The 14,008-nt window shown below is 44.8% G+C and overlaps 1 protein-coding gene across 1 annotated transcript in view; it reads right to left on the bottom strand.

The window, feature by feature from the left end:
- Positions 1-14,008, bottom strand: part of IQGAP3 (IQ motif containing GTPase activating protein 3) — a 2,364,408-nt gene that overhangs the window by 10,975 nt on the left and 2,339,425 nt on the right. The window lies entirely within an intron of this gene.

Genomic DNA, 14,008 nt, shown 5'->3' with positions numbered 1-14,008 from the left:
TGCAAAATAAAACAGTGACTATATGTAGTAGAACAAAACACAAAGAGGTCAGGTACCCGAAACAACCAGGAAACTAGTACAGCAAACACAGGCACCAGTGGAGGTAACCAAACACGAAGCAGGAACCACAAGCCAAAGTGGAAGCACCAGCAGTTTATTCAGTACAGTAACACAAATCTCCCCACAGCATTTTCGTCCACAGGACTTCTTCAGATGTAACAAAGAATAACTGACTGTAGCATCCTTTATATCCCCCACCCTCACAGATCACATTAATTGTTTAATACATTGACAATTAAAACACTTATCAATTTGTGCAAATACTATGCTTGCTGTATCATTTTAAAGATTCTTTAAAAACATATCAATGAAAATGCAGGTAAATAAATAAACAGATTAATAAGCAGTAAGGCTTTTTTTAAAAACATATGAAGTGGTACATAAAAAATAAAATTAAAATAGAATGAAGAATGCATGAAAATATATAATGAATATAAAAGTAAACACATAATGCATAGTATGTATGATATGTTTTTAAAGAATCATTAAAATGATAGTATTTGCATAAATTGCTAAGTGTTTTAATTGTCGAGGGTAAAGGGTTGAATCTTGGTAGATTCAAAGAGGTCCAGATAGGCGAATTGGGCATCTTGAGTCAGATTTGGGGGCCTGGTAGCTAGCTATGATATGTATAGGGGTCTTGTCAATGGTTAACTGCACCTGGAGAATCTCCTGTGTGTCATACTGTTTGACTAGCCTGGAGGTGTGTACATCTTTAATATATACTGAAACACCACCTCCTTTGGCTTTACTGCCCACAGTTTGGGTTCTGAATGTATGATAGGATAAGTAACCAGGTAAGGCTGGCGTATTCTTCGCAGCCTTGAACCAGGTTTCTGTGACTACGCAGATGTCAGCATTTTCCAGGGTTTCATGTTTAGACTTCTAGCATTTAGCAGCATGACCTTTAATTTGCATTTTGTTGAAATTTTTATGCTGGTAGTTTTAACCTCATCACTTTTCCTAAAAAAGGCACTATGGGGGAGGCAAGAGACATTGCCAGAAGCCTGAAGCCCAAGTGAGACAGATGCAGGCCATCTCTAGCAAAGCATCAAGGTCTGTCGATCATATCCTCCTAGGCTGTCAGGTACTGGATCCCCCTGGAATGACACCAGAAACTAAGCCAATTGTTAAAGACACTCATTTTTTTGTTTGTATTGAGGCATCATTCTGGGTGACGGTAGAATGCTGCTTAAGGCTAGGGACATACCTGCCTAGGACACATTCAGGGAGTTCAATCATGTCTCTCTTCATATAGCCCAGGGAAGTAGGTCTCAAGACATTCACGCCAACATGGACTATGACAGTCATAACAGTACCTGTTGTTATGAGACTTGAGTGCGTATGTGATATGGCAGATTCTGGCCCCTGACAGACAACTAACCATGACCTTCTCCTTATCCAGCCTGGTAAGAGGCACATCTGTGTGTCTCACAATGGAGTCTCCTATGACTAATATGTTGGGTTTATGGTTAAGCCTTAGTGGCTGGCTGTGAGACACAGGTGTGTGAACTATATGTGGTATGTGGTGTGGAGGGCTGTGGAGATTGAGTGTGTTTTTGCCTCGGAGGTCTCCTTTGTTTGGGTATGTTTTTGTTGAGGACCTCTGCATATGTGGGTGTGTGCTGTGTAGGTGTGGGTGGTGTTTGAGGTGTAATGATTCTGCTGACAACCCTCTTGGTGCCAGATATACTGGCTAGTGAGGGAGACAGTATAGACTCTAGGATCCTAATGTAATTGCATCTCTCTCAAACAGGCAGTAGCATTGCACGGGTGATGTGAATTGGGGCAATCGCACTGGGCTTAAAGTGTTAGGGGGGCACAATTGAGTGCGGTACAGAAGGGCATTTTATCAGTCTATTCATTCTGACTTTTTTTTGGCTCTTCCATTAAAGAGCTGAGGGGATGTGTACTATCTGTAGAAAGCCAAGGACATTTTTTTAGCTGCTCTTCACTTACTTGACGAGTTGAGAGGAGTGTATTTAACTGTAAGGAAGTCGATGGACTAATTTGTTTTCCATAGTTAGCTAAAGTGCTTTTTTTTTTTTTTTTTTTTTTTTTTTTTGAGGGAGGCATGGATTTTGCTAAAAATTTTTTTTTTGCTCTCCACTTGAAGAGCTAAGGGGGTGATACTTTGGGAATTGGCACTGGGAGCTACATGAGACAGCCGCTCAGCATAGGTTAAAGAGAAAGGGAGATAAGAAGAGAAACAGACTTGAATTGTTAGAAGAATATAAGGTTTGCCTACAGACGGGGTGTATATATAATAACTTAAAATGACACCCAGACCCCATATGCAAAAATGGGAAAAAGGGTTGTGGATGGATTGATGTACACTACGACTGTACTGCCCGGACACTAGGTGATTTACAGATATCCAATAAAATCAACAACTGTAGATCAGTGTGTGCAGGGGGTTAAGTTATTAATTTATTACATGTTTTTTGAAATTGTCAGTCTCTGTAGTTTTTTTTTTTTTGTAGTCTGGCTTTGACGTTGGACTTGAATTTGGTGAAGGAACGTATAATTGCATAGGAGCATACCACAACAGTGGATGTTCAAGTATATCACTGTTGCAGTTGTCCTGACTACTAGGACTTCAGCTGCAGAAGGCCTGGACACCTGGCCTCACTTCCAGATTCAACACTCTTTCTTATCCAGACCTGACAGATGCCTGCCCAAGTGAGATATCAGAACATCTCCAGTATAAAACTGCCAACTGTTTATACCACACTAGACCTTTCTTGCCAAAGAGAAAGCTAAAGAGTTGCCCTTTGGGAAAACTATGAGGAGTATAGAATAGAAGAGATCCTCAGGTGCTGTAAAGGAAGGGAAGGAGAACTTGGGCTTGACAAATTTTACTTGGACCACAAGACCAAGGCCTTGTAAGAGAGAAATGGAAAATGACAGGCTAAAGATAGGGTACCCCACCCTAGTATGACCCATAGTGAGACATGACAGAGTGGGAAGGAAATACTGATCTACTTAAACAGGTAGTATTATGGTATGTTCTTTAACAAATGTACTACTCCTAGAGCTCTATTAAGAAAGAGAGGTAGATGAATTGAGTGGCTGGATTGCAGCACAGCTTGTAGTATGGCCATAGCAAATCTAGCTCTTGCCCTGGAAGAAATGTCCAGCTTGTAATATTTTGACAAAGTGTGAGCAGATGATCAAGTAGCTGCTTCCAAAGTAGCCTATGTAGCGACTCCCCTAAGGAAGGCCACAGTAGCAGTCATACCTCTAGTACTGTGTTCTTACAGTTCCCTTCAGGCTCCTCCTACCCTATGAGGAATAACAGAATGTGAGACTTTGGGCTGGGCATTTAGAACATGTTTCAACACTGCCCATCTCTTTCTCAGTGGCAATTTAGACAACTGTCATTTCTGGTTCTGAGCAAATATATCAGTTGTCTATGCACATCCAGGTAATGCAGTACTCTTATGTTTCTTAGACTGGGGGAAAAGACAAGTATTTGGATGGCGTTGACTGAGGGAAAATTCCATCACTGTTGTAGGCATAAATCAGGAATGTGTTTTAAGTGTCACCTTCTCCTTGTGGGAGCTAGGAATGGTTCTTTAATCTTGTGGGACATCAGATCCTGGACTTCTGACACTATCCTAGCTAAGGCAATAGCTACCAGCAGGGCCTTTTTCTAAACTGCAAACTTAATAGGAGTTGTGGCTGAGGGCTCCAGAGGTAACTGGGTCAGTTTTTCAAGGATATAACTTAGGTACCAGGGATGAACATTTTTTTTTCTTGGTGGTCTCAAATGCAATACTCTTTTGATGAACTGTGTGACAGGCATAAGACATGCTGAGGGAAGATCTATCAAGCAGACAGGTTGAGATGGCTAAAAGGTGTTCTTTGAAGAAAACAAAGGTCAGTCCTGGACTGAAATGTTCACTCAAGTACTGCAGTATCATGAACATTGCTGCAGTGCTAAGGACCTGTTTATATTCCTGGTACCAGAAGAAAATCTCTTCCATTTGGGTAAGTAGACTTTCATAATGATGGACTTTCTGACCGCTTTCTGTATATTTAGTATGTTCTCTGTGAAGTACTGTGTGAATGGCAAGACAGTCATATAATCCAGGATGTCAGCTGCAATGTCTATAACCTGGAAGGTAGGATGGCCCTTTGCTCCCTTGTTTGTAAATAGGAGGTACACCAGCAGTAGCAGAGCATGATGCTTCCCTACTGGATATCTTCATGAGGAGAGAGAACCAGTAATGCCCTGACCAAAGGGTTATCAAGATTATCCTTCGTCTCTTCTCCCTTACCTTCTGGATCACCTGGGGGAGTAGGAGGACTGAAGGGATTATATACTGGAAGAGCCTTGCCCATTTAATGGAGAAAGGCATCTATTCCTCAAGTCTTCTGCCTAGGTGCTCTTGACAAGAGAGCTTTAAGCTGTCTATTGCATGGAGATGCAAGCGGGTCAATCTCTGAGACATCCCATGAGCTTACCAGTTGAAAGACATGCCAGTGTAACATCCATCCACTCAAAGCTCTGCCTTTGACCTGCTGAATTAATCTGCCATTGTGCTTTGAAAAGAGGGACAGTATATTACCATTAGGGTCATCTCAGATTGCACTGCTATCTCCTAGAAAGTCATGGCTAGCCTGCAAAAGGGATATGACCACATCCCTCCCTTCTTATTTATATATTACATGACTATTATATCATTTTTGACCATCTGAAGGATACACTTTTTTCCCATATTGGTTAGAAAGCCTTAAATTAAATCACTTCCTTCACATTTATGTGCTTTCTTGTTTGGGCAACATTCCATATGCCTTGGACTTTGAATTGCTGTGTGTACATGCTCCTCAGGACACAGCTGAAGAACTGGTTGCTACTGTCTAGTTGGGGGGGACTTCCAACTGAAAAAAAAAAGGTTAACTTGACTTGGGCAAAACACAATTTTAACTTCTTGAAAATTCAGAGTTTGTGGGACCTGTGAGTGTTGGTTCCATATGAGCAGAGTGCCCATCAAGATAACGGAAGCCATGTATCCCAGAGGCACTTCTCAGGTGGACATTCATCTATTCCTGTGATAATTTGTGGAGGCACTATTCCAGATATTGCACCTCCTCTTGAGGACGAAATACCTTCTAGCAAATGGAGTCTATAAGTGAGCTCAAGAATACAACTCTCTTGGAGGAAGAAGACCTTGATTATGGAATGCTAAATGAGTACCTGAGACTTTGGAAGAATTCCTTAGTTAAACTGAGGGCTTCATCCACCTTCTCCTCCTCCTGGGACAGTACTTGGATGAGGCAGTTGTCCAAGTGTGGGTAAATGTGGATGCCCTTTGCCCCATAATATGTAATTATTGAAGACAATTTGTAAAGACTCTGGGAACAGTAGCCAAGCAGTGCGAAAGGAAGTAACCAGATTGTGGGAGCCTCTTACTCAAAATATGAGAAAACACCCATGGCACTTGTGAACTGAGATGTGAAGGGTAAGGCATTCTTGTGATATAAGTTCACCACCATGGTCTGTGGGATTAGGAGGAGCAACATGATCGGTAGGGTTAATATCTTGAAATAAGGAACCTTGAGAAAAGTATTGTATTTTGATAGGTCCAGAGTTGGTCTCCAAACACCCTCCCTTCTGGGAACTGCAAACAGTCTTGAGTAAAATCTATTATTTTTGTCTTAAGAATTATGGTTCCATTACTGCTAATGAAACTAGCTCATGGAGAATGACAGAAATTAGGCATATTTGCTCCTTTGGCACAGAAGGGATCCCTGTCAGCTTTGGTCATTTTACAACTTGTAATCTATAACCCTGGAAAATTAACTGCAGGACTCGTTTGCCTTGACTGATACCCTTCTAGTTTTGGAGGCATTTTCTGCAGTCTTGGTATGGGGGAACTGTAAAAGGAAAAGATGGGAGTTTGGAGGAAATGGTAAGAGTGGAGAGCATATCAAAGAAGTTGTGGCTACTCCCTGAACACCGTAGTCCCATAAGGTCCCCTCAGGCTTTCCCTTATGGTCTCCCTGCCACTTTCTCTTGCACTCACACTTTTCTCCCCCCATTTGCCAACTTGCCTTTACCTTGTTTTCTGTAGTAAGGGCTCAGTTTAGATGGAAAATTTATATCATACTTTGGCATAGGGGAGCAAAAGAACTGTAACACATTGCATAATTTTACTCCTTTACCTCCATCTTTTTAAAGATTTTGTCCATAGAGTTCGTAAACAGCAATTGCTTACCTCAAGGATCATTGAGAAGCTGCACTGACATTCTCTAGCAGGGGGTCGTAGCCTCATCCAGGCAAGCAATCTGATGACAGAACATGTAGCTTCTGCTCTGGATGCTTCATCAACAGCATCATGACCACATTTAATTGTTTTGCCACTTGAATAGATGCCTGGATGAGATCTATTAGTTTTGCTTTCAGGTCCACATCAGACATCTCTCCAAGCTCATTTCTCATTTGGTCCAGGATAGCAATTTGGCACTTTGTCATTGGTGTCTGACAATTAATGTCCTCAAAGGCCAGAGTGTCAGCTGTGTAAACCCTTTTCCCAGCCTGGTCTATGCTTTTGATTTAGGTTGTTAGTTAGTAGGCATGCAGTCAAGGAGGCCATTTAGGGGACTAGCCCAGTTTCTCAACTGCCCTAGAATACTGGGTAATTGACTTGCTCAGATTCTTATGATAGGTAAATGGAGGCAGAAGGAATCAAACGCTGAACTAAAGTAGACAGGTCATTAACAGTTCATAGCCACAAACATGTATGCTAACTGTCATGCACTAAATGAGCATTTTGCAATCACTAACTGGGTAAATCCAATGTACAGGAGTGTCCCTTTTCATAGGCAACACACTGCAGGAAAATGGAGGTAGAAGGAATCAAAACCATAAACACTAGGTTACAGGAAGCACCTCACCAACAGTTTGGAGCCTTAATCTGTGTTAACTGCCAGACTGACCTCCTTGTCATTTTGGGAGGGTACAGAGAGTAAGAACCAATTTGGACCTCTTCTCCGAATCCAACACAGTTTTTTTATCATGCTGTTAATGGGATTCAGATCCTATAAAACTTGTAGGCTGAGTGCCTACACTCCTGAGAAGCACAGGCTGGGTGCCTGATTGTTAGGGGGCTGCAAAGGAAGGCATCCTCCAGAGCCCCCAAAAGAGGAAAACAAGCCACAGGTTTAGGGACATCCAGGCCCAGTAACTTCACATATCTTTTTCAATGTCTATTATGCCTCCTTTTTCTGCCAAATGAAGTGCTCCTTTATTCTGCTTAGCTTCTTTAAATGAGATTTCCTCTGGAAGAGAAGCAGAGGAAAGTATTTTCTTTGTCTGTATCATAACCTAAGGTGAAGACATTGGGGAAAAATCCAAATTTTCCCCTCACTATCAGAGAAGTCTTTCTTTTTACCTTTTTAGGAGACTGCTCCTTCTTCCTTTAAGCAAAGGGGATGCCATTACAAAGGGATCTGTACTTGGCTATATGCTTTGCAATGCTTGCAAAAACCCTTGTGCCAAAGTGGTCTACTGTTCAGGGGCAGCCTATGGTTGGACTAGGGAAAAGACCCACCTGAAATTAGGTACACAGACACCTACTTCACCTTTGGGGCCCTTCTGGAGAGTATGTCCAACTTTGAAATCTAAGCCTAAGACACCTATGGCCAGCAATGTTCTTATTAAAGTGGACAGTAGGGTGCCCTCCTAGCCCTTCCAAAATAATGAAGTGTGCCTCAGCAACAGGCACTTGGGATCAGATGTTCAATATGGGATCTAAACACTGGCCATTAACTCAACTCATGGTGGCTGCCACAGTGGTTTCATAACAGACTTCAAGAAAGTCAGATGTACAATGCAGGGGCTCTGAAAGTTCCTCACTATGGCCTACACCATCAAGCCAAAATAGATGCCGAAGATATGTCAGTCATGTTTCTTTGTCTCATCCTCAAGACATTTCGTTTTAGGGGGACACGGTCTGTGTCTCCACACTTCAAAGTACTTTAGCCACCTCCTGTTTTAGTAGTTCTAAGGAATGCTGCCTACTTAAAAGTTTTTGAGGTAGATTTCCCGCAGACTCTAGAGCCCTTAATGTAATGTTCTCGGTTTAAACAGAATGACTGGGGAAGTCTTTGTTAGGAATGTACCTACCATAACAGGATCTCCCTTTCTGAGGCTTGACATAACTTAACATGTCCAAAGTCAAGCTAGCTAGATAAAACATATATGCTAAATACAAAAACAGTAAAACACAAAGAAAAGATGAGGTGGATACCCAATGGGGTACTCATCTCTCCTTAGCTCCAGAGGAGGTTGAACCATGCCTGACAACAGTCACCAACTGCAATACATATGCTGGAACCCGTGACAAGAAACATGTAATATAGTGTGAGCAGATATCTGTTTTATAATGAAGATGTCCTGATGCCCCAAAGTGGTGGATGCTCACCATGCTTGGAGGGGGAAAAGTGCTGAGCTCTGGAAGTCATTATGGATGTCTGGAACTTCTGTGGCTGAGATCCCAGTAGTCATAACTACTGCAAGTCATCTAAGCAAAGAACATTCTATACTTTTTATAGCAGGAGGGATGGACTGGACTCTCAGACGTTGGTTCCTAAGTCTGAAAAAAGAAGTTATGTACCTACCATAACGTTCCATGTTAGTTGTCTTCATCTCGCCTTCTTTCTTGCTGGTTGGCACTCGGCCATCTTCTATAGTTCGAGAGCTGTTTACTGGTTCGAGGCTACCCCTTATCCCATGATGCCTAGCGATAGCTACCCAGATCTCGTTTGAAATAGCTAACCCCAGACATAGCCAGAGAATAAACCTGTCTATACAAATAGGTTGAGCATACCTGTCACACTCTCTTAATCAGTAGAGGAAACAAACCAGAGAACACTCAGCCAGTGAAACCAGAACTCCTCTCGGTCCAATAGGACAGGGGGATGGAGGGTGGGATGCAAGAAAGAAGGCGAGATGAAGACAACTAACATGGAACGTTATGGTAGGTACATAACTTCTTTAGGTTAAGTTGCCTATCTCGCCTTCATTCTTGCTGGTTGGGACAGCGTCCCTAGCACCTACAATCCTGGGCAGCTCATTGGAACAGACTCTTCAGAACAGTGGAACCAAAGTCAGCTCTGCTCCTGGAGACCATATCTAGTTTGTAATGAGAAATAAAGGTATGAGGATTTGCCCACGTAGCAGCTGCACAGATAGAATCCATGGGCAACCTAGATTGGAAGGCTACAGAGGTGACCAAGGCCCTAGTAGAATGACCTTTCGGTTTGATAGGCAACTCTTTGTTTCTTAATTGATAAATGAAAGTAATAATGTAAGACAACCACTTGGATAAGGTCACCTTGGAAACTGGGAAACCTTGTTTGCCTAGAGCATAGGAAAGGAATAGTTGGGTCCGACTTCCTTATTTCCTTGGTCCTGTGCAAGTAAAAACACAATTGTCTATGAACGTCCAATTGGTGTAATTTGTACTCTGCCTTGTTGGTGTGGTTAGGGAAAAACACAGGAAGGTCTATAGATTGGTTTAAATTATTTTCTGAGCAGACTTTCGGAAGAAACGAAGGATTAGTCCTCAGAGCAACCCTGTCCTTATGAAAAACCAAGTATGGAGGACGAACACATAGTGCCTGAAGTTCAGAGACGCGTCTGGCTGAAGTAATAGTTACCAGAAAGAGTGTTTGCCAAGACAGAAACTTAATGGAGCAGGACGCTGCTGGTACAAAGGGGGGCAGAATTAAGGAGGTTAGTACCAAATTAAGGTCCCATGAAGGAGGGAGATCTCTCACTGGAGGTCTAAGGAGAGTAGTCCCTCTTAAAAAAGCTTTACAGAGCTTATGAGACATAATGTTTGAATTTGACAACTCAACATGAAAGTTAGAAATGGCCGCCAATTGAACCCTGATTGTAGCAGAAGCGGACCCAGAATGAAAAAGTTGTGCTAGGAATTCCAAAATTTCTTGGACTGGGGTTGAGAAGGGATCTACATTCCTAGCCTCTGCCCAACAAGAAAAACGTTTCCATTTGCTAGCATAAGTTTTTCTAGTTGTGGACTTGTGAGAGGAGACAATAATCTCACGTACGGCCGGGGAAATGCTGGGAAGCCTGGCTAAGGTTGGAAGTGGAGCAACCAAGCTGTGAGCTGGAGTGTTTGGAGGGATTGATGCAGCCCGCCTGATTGATGAATCAGTAGGTCTGGAATCAGATCCAGAGTCCAGGGCTGATCGAGAAGGTAATGGTGCAGGAACGGAAACCATATCTATCGAGGCCAGTAGGGGGCAATGAGGATTATTTTGCAGCCCAACGATATTGCTTTTTGTATGAGTTTTCGAATCAGGGGAAACGGGAGAAAGGCATAAAGAAGTCCCTGAGGCCAGTCGTGGACTACAGCGTCTCTGGGTGAGTGACCTGGAAGTGGAAGAAGGGAGAAGTAGTTGCTGCATTTGCTGTTGAAGGAGGTGGCAAAAAGATCGCAGCAAGGCTGTCCCCATTTGCGGAAGATAAGATCCGCAACTACCTGATTCAGAGACCTCTCGTGAGGCATGAGAATAACTCTGCTGAGCCTGTCCGCTATGACGTTGGACCTCCCAGGGGTGTGCGTCGCAATCAGAAATCATTGGGAGGAAATCGCCCACTGCCAGAGTCTGAGTGCTTCTCCACATAGGGGGTAGGACCTGGTTCCGCCCTGCTTGTTGATGTACCACACCACTGACATGTTGTCAGTTTGGATTGCAATGGTCCCAGAAGGGAGAGAGTCCTGAAGAGCTTGCAATGCTAGGAACATAGCTCTCATTTCTAGGACGTTTATATGCAGATGGTACTCGTGAGGCTGCCTAGTGCCTTGGACTGTCCTGCCCTGATAATGCCCCCCCCCCTATCAGGGAGGCGTCTGTGGTCACTGTGGCAACCGGAGGGGGCTGAATGAAGGGTCTGCCCTGAGTCACTAGTGGGGAGGCCATCCATCAGGAAAGGTGCCTTTTGCAGGCTTCTGTAATCACGATCATGTGAGACATGGGCAGCTGTTGAAAAGACCACTGTGTGAACAGAAGCCACTTAAGGATCCTCATGTGAAAACGGGCCAGTGGGATTAGAAGAATTGTCGCTACCATGGAGCCCAGAGTTTGAAGGACGAACTGGACTTGGATTCTTGTGCTCTGCATTAGAATTTGTACTTGCTGGCGAATTGTAGACACCCTTTCTGGCGGTAGTCTTGCGGACATGTTCCTTGTGTCTAAGTCTGCTCCTATATAGGTGATAGATTGACAGGGCAACAAGGCAGATTTTTTTGAAGTTTATTGTAATTCCTAGCTGAGAGCAGATTGTGATTGTGTAGTCCCTGGCTTGCATAAAGTTGATGCCTGGTAGTAGCAGTGAAGAGCCAGTCGTCTAGATATGGAAACACCTGGAATCCTAGACGTCTCAGGTGAGCCGTGACCACTGCCATACATTTGCTGAATACCCTGGGGGCTGTGGTGAGACCAAAGGGCAGAGATCTGAACTGGTAATGACTGGCTCCCAGCCGGAAGCGAAGAAATCTCCTGGAGCGCCTGTCCATTTTGATATGGTAGTATGCATCCTGAAGATCTATGGAGCACATCAAATTGTCCTGACCCAGAAAGGGTAGAATGGACTGTAGCGTGACCATCCAAAACTTTGTTCTTTGAACAGACCTGTTTAGTCTGCTGAGATCCAGAATCGGTCTCCAGTCCCCTGTCTTTTTTGGTACCAGAAAGAACCTTGAGTAAGTTCCGGATCCGTGTTGGTCTGCCGGGACTTCCTGGATGAGTCTTTTTTTCTAGCAGTTTTGAAACGTCTATGACTGCTTGGTCCCTCAGATTGGGTGGAACATCTGGAAGGGATTTTCTTGACAGTAAGGGGAGTTGAGAGAAGGGAATTTTGTAACCTCCGGATATAATGGACCGTACCCACTTGTCTTGCTTTAAATTCTGCCAGGCTTTTGGGTACAGTGAAAGTCTTCCCCAGACTGCCTCCAGAGGCGGGCAGTTGGGCAACCCTTCAGGGATGCTGAAAGGGCTTATCAGAGAAAGATTCTCTGTTGCCCTGGTTCTGCGGACCCCCTCTGCCACGAGGATGGCATCTGTTGTTGTTGTTTCCCCCTCTGCCCCTGGAGGAAAAATTGCTACATGTGTCAGGCGAGGCTTCCTGGGATTTTCGGAACCACATTTTACCACTCTTCTGACCCTTGGGGTATGGTCTGGTAGGACTGGAAAAATGGACTCCCACAGCAGAGAGAGTCTTGCCTTCTTGCTCACACCTAGTCAAAGTGTCTTTCACCTGTAGTCCAAAAAGAAAGGAACCATCAAAGGGGGTGTTGGTGAATGACGCTCTAAAGGGTTCCGCAAAATTACACAGCCGCATCCATGCATGCCTCCTAAGGGCCACACCCGTACCTGCGGCTCTACTCGCACCATCAGCTGCATAGGAAATGAGCCTCATGGAGGAGTTGACTACAGAATTAAGCGTAGCCAGCTGGAAAGCCACTTTAGCTTGAGCCCCCTCAGCTGATGGATCTTGAACGGTATCTCCTAGCTCTTTAAGGAGATCCCTCTGAAGCCAGGTAAAATGGCATAAGTAGTTCAGTGACCTCATAGAAAAGGTCACTGAAGCAAACATTCGCTTCCCATATCTGTCCATGGTCCTAGACTCCTTGTTAGGAAGATGGACAGACGAAGAGGTCTCCGTCAACTCTTTTTTAGTGGCTGCTGCTACCACCATGGCATCAACAGGAACACCTTTGGTAAGGAACTGCTTATCATGGAGTGCTGTGATGAACTTGCCAGGTCTCCTCAGATTTGGTTCCACTGTATCCGGAGCTGACCAAGCCTTTCGAGCCACCATTGACATAAGTGGATTGAAAGGCAGAGAAACCCAGGAGGTGGAAGGTCGGGAACCGAACGCATCAAGGAATACAGACTCATCCTCGGTAGGGGCTAGGGGATTCCAGTTCCCCCTCTGCTTAAGCATTTCTAGGATGTCTGAAAAGGAAACATCTTCAGAGGGGGATCTCGGGGACCCCTCCGAATCATCTAAGTCTGTATCAGAAGTGACAGACTCAGGGGAGTCAATGTGCTTCCTCTTGCACTTCTTCTTACAAGGGGGCTCCTCTGAATGATCAGGGGAGGCCTCGGAAGAAGAGGAAACACCCAATAGGGTGCCCTGGTGTGCCGGTTCCCCTCACTTGGGGTCTGGAAGAGGAGCAGAGGTTGGCACAGGCACTACAGGGGACAGAGCCAGTGGGGCTGATAGTGGAGCTGACTCAGTGGCCAGCACACTCCTCATGACATCGAAGGTGTCCCTGCCACGATGCAGAGAAGGCTCCGGTTCCGAGGAAATCGGAATCCTTCTCTGCACCGAGGGAGACGGCTCCGAGGCCGATGTAGGAGCCGAGCTCACCTGCGCCGAAGCACCGAGAGGGAGAAAGGGGTCGGACAAGGGTCCGATGCCACTCACACCCTCGGAGCCGACGAGGGAGTCCCAGCGCCCAGATCCCTTGACGGACGGCACCATCGAGAGAATTGGAGCTGACGACAGAACCGAAGGTGATAGAGTTATCGGAGCCGATGGTTCCACTGCTCGAACCACAACGAACTCCGGCTCCGAGCTCAATGGAGTCGAAGGAGGAACATCGATAGAAGTGGATGGAGCTGACACCTGTTGAGGAGGGCTGGACAACATCTTGGCAAGTGCTTGCGACTTGAGCAACCTACTGACCACTCTCTCCACGTCATGATCCGACAGCCTAGAGGATCGAGAGGAGTGAGAAGATCTGTGACTGCGCTCGCTCTGAAGCAGGGGAGACCGAGGAGCCGAATGTATCGATTCCAAAGAAGGGGACTTCAGCCTCTTGTGGCTCCGCGAAGGCTCCTAAGTTTCTGATGGAGCCGATGGGGAGATAGTCTTATTGGTTCCGACTGGAACCGAAGTAGC

This window comes from Protopterus annectens, chromosome 8.part0, assembly GCF_019279795.1.
Source record: "Protopterus annectens isolate FY-2018-M chromosome 8.part0, PAN1.0, whole genome shotgun sequence".
NCBI classification, from domain to species: Eukaryota; Metazoa; Chordata; order Ceratodontiformes; family Protopteridae; genus Protopterus; species Protopterus annectens.
Note: the sequence above shows the minus strand (reverse complement) of the source record. Positions and strands in the feature narration are given on the sequence as shown.